Below are 3,366 nucleotides of genomic sequence, written 5' to 3'. Positions count from 1 at the left end.
CCTCGCAAACTTTCTTGGGTAAAATCTCAAGAGGAAGTTCCACATTAAAGCAACAACCAACAAGGCTTATTTTCATAATATGTAGCTCCTCAAGAGTGCCAGTACCTTCTCACTTCATTTGGCTATAAAATATAAAAGTGTTTGGTTTTCAATTTTTCTAAATTACTTACGGAGTACAGGGGTGGGGTTGGTACGGAGATTGGAAGGCGATCCTTGTGCCATCTGGCGGTGCCATGCGGAATTTCGCTGAAGGAGCTAAATTTATCGACCATCTGTGCCTGGAAAGGCTTTGTAAATCTCGTCCTTTTGAAATCAAGGGGGAAAACAGCCTCCCTCTCCAAGGATAAATTTAAAGACAGAGATTCCCTGTGTTGGTAAAAATGGAGAGGGAAATTGTGTGCGCTGGAAGTCCGCAGTTACATAGCATAGATTTCTAATCTAAACTATCATATATGTGCACGACAAAACTCTTGGTTTTTTAAGACGGATGATTATATTCCAGTAACATAGAAGTTTGGGAACGGTGAAGGCGAACTGTGGAGTTGAATATTTTGCTGCGTTTATTCACTGTGCAGGCATCTGTGCAATATCCACCACTGAACACGTGAGGGCGCGCTTAAGTCTCCCCGGCAGCTAGTAATCTGATTCCTTCCTTTATTTGCATGAATTGCCTTGATTGGATGTTAGTCTTTTAAAACGTCAATATTACGTCAAATATTTGTCAACCAATCAGCAACCTACTACAGCGTGATTGGTTTCTACCCTACGTGTCAATCATCTGAAATTTGCATACTAGTCGGCCGGTCCGTAGGAGCTTTTCAGTCGACTGTGGCAGCTGAAGGGAAAGAATCGGACGGAGAAGAATGAAAAATCAGTTTGTTCTAGCAAAGCGAAAGAAAAGTATTATTTTGCTCTTTATTTCAAAATAAATTTAAGTGTATATTTATCTAATAAAACAGACATTCGATTAAACAAAAATAAGCAGCTATCAAAGCCTTGTTTACTAATTTTATTTAATGGTTGCTGTTTTAAAATATACATAAATAGTAAAAAGCATATTGAAACGCTAAGAGAATATGGGTGCTAATAATTTCGTGTCATAAATGATAATTTTAAAATTAAAGGTGAACATGGGGCTTCTAAATAAAATTACTGTGAGGATGTAAAAACACTACATTCAATCTTAGGCAGGCTGAAAGCACTGCTTCAAAAGAAAAAAATGCACCAAGGGGGGGATTTAAAAGAACGTTATTTTGCTTTTAACAGTCATATATTTCCACCACTCTGCTTTTAAAATTTATTTACCGTGCACTCACAGACAGGAGAGTACTTGAATGGAGATTTTGTAATACTTGTATTTGTACATTTCTCCCCCGCCCACACACACACCCCAAAATAAAAACAAAAGAAAAAAATCTCAGGGCCCGCGAAGAGGTAATTGCAAGTTTTAAATTTCAGAATTCGTAAAACCGAAGCTTTGATTTGCCAGCTACAAAATTCAGCTAGGGCTAGTGTAATTTAAAATATGTGCAGAGCTATGAGACATTTATTATCTCCCTAAAATATGTGCAAACACGAACCAACGACATAACACCTTGTAATAGGAAAACACTCTCCAGCCTCCTCCCCAGCTCCAGCACGCCGAAGAAACTTCTCCGAAACCAGAATTTGGCAGCAACAGGGCAACGGAGAAACGTTTCTCCTCTCCACTAAGCCAGCCCTCGCCTCTGAAGAATTTTGTACGAGGCGTTAACAACAAGCATTGCAATAAACTGGAGTTGCTTCTACGGCATTGACCGGATTGGGAAATTAATTTCAAATTTTACATTCAATAGCCAACGGGTTTTTCCTTCACTATCTTTGACACTATTGTTTTACTGGTTGCTACATATTTCTAGTTTTCTTTTCTTCTTCGTTTCTTTACTCCTCTTTTTTCTGTCTTTCTTCCAGTTAAGGATCACAGTGTTCCGGGTCTTGAAAGTTCGCCCTGGATTGCTGGTTTGCATAACTACGGGAAGCTAAGACGTGTGTACCCGTGTGCAGAGGGACCAAACCGGTCTGTGTCAATCTGAGAGGAAGTGGGGTGTGCGGTGCATATGAAGGCTCGGCTTTGATATGAAGCATGATTTAGTGTGTGCTTTACAAGGAACGCACAAATCGACAAGGTAGTAAAATTAAATCTCTTTTTCAGGATTTCTGACTATCTTCTTCAGACCCAGTAAAGCATGCATGCCTTCTACTTCTCTTTACTCCTTCCCCAATTAGCCTGCTGCTGGAGACCCTCCTCAGTAAATCGCTTCCAGACGGTCTCCCGAGCCGGTAAGTGCGTGGTCTGTAACTGTCAGCCCTTCTGACTCTGCGGAAAATGCCCGCAAAGAGGACTGCAGCCACCGAACCGGCAGAAGCAGCTTCATCTCGACCGCTCATCGCCACCACTAACACCACCATCACCCCCACCACCACCACACACACGCACACGCACACGCACACGCACACGCACTACGCACGCGCACGCGCGCACATCCCCCTCGCTGTCAATCACACGCTCGCGCCATAAGGTGCATGCGCGCTGATGGACTCCGGCCCCTACCGACCCCACGCCCTTTCCGTGCGTCACCCCGCCTGATGGACCAATAAGAGGGCGGATTTGGGGGCCGGGCTACAAGGAAGCAGCCAATGAGATCGCGGTTGAAAGTCAAGGATTGAGAGGGGTAAATCCTTCCGTGGTCCACGTTCAGCCGACCCCGCGATGATTTATGCGTCCCTTTTATTATTTGTAACACTTTGGGAAGTTATTAAAAGGAAGATCTACTGCTTCCTCTTTTTAGGGTGGAACTGGATGGCAATATTTGTCACTGGCCCTTATTAGGGAAGAGTGAGGCGCAGGGGAAGGTAGTTGGATGCCGGGTTTGTTTGTGTGGGTCCTGTTTTTTATTGCAAGACAGATTATCCTTTTCATTACAAGCTGTAGACAGGGCCAACTTCGAAGGTCCTCGTGGCCGAATGATCTTCGATCACTCAGGGAGCTGAAACCTGATGCCTTCCACTTTCGTGTCTGTATTCTTGACGTTGGGAAGAGCCTCTCGGTAAGGTGTTACAAGAGAAAGAAATACGCAAAGTATCCCCCCCAACCTCCCCCCCGCCTTAACAAGGAGTAAACCTCGGCCTTTTTCCGCTTGGATGCTCATTAAGAGTTAGTTGACTTTGTAGCGGATGTAATAAAACTTGGATGGTTTCAGGCCCCAAACAATCCTGGTTTCTGTTTTTCTCTCGCCCCAACCACACCCCCAAGGAAATTGCCTTTTCACCAGGCGCCTGCGGGAAAGAACCGCAGGAGACAGATTCCCCTTGGAAACCTGCAGTTGC

General features: G+C 44.1%; 1 long non-coding RNA gene across 1 annotated transcript; it reads left to right on the top strand.

The window, feature by feature from the left end:
* The first annotated feature begins 839 nt into the window (after window positions 1-839).
* Window positions 840-2,840, top strand: LOC113617845 (uncharacterized). Its single transcript, XR_003431784.1, has 3 exons — window positions 840-900; window positions 1,951-2,165; window positions 2,266-2,840. It is a non-coding gene; the product is annotated as an uncharacterized LOC113617845 (long non-coding RNA).
* Window positions 2,841-3,366: the final 526 nt, after the last annotated feature.

The sequence above is a fragment of the Aethalodelphis obliquidens genome, unplaced genomic scaffold (genome assembly GCF_003676395.1).
Source record: "Aethalodelphis obliquidens isolate GAN/ISIS:26980383/991018 unplaced genomic scaffold, ASM367639v1 scaffold5, whole genome shotgun sequence".
NCBI classification, from domain to species: domain Eukaryota; kingdom Metazoa; phylum Chordata; class Mammalia; order Artiodactyla; family Delphinidae; genus Aethalodelphis; species Aethalodelphis obliquidens.
The sequence above is the reverse complement of the archived record's forward strand: the minus strand, read 5'-3'. Positions and strand labels throughout refer to the sequence as shown.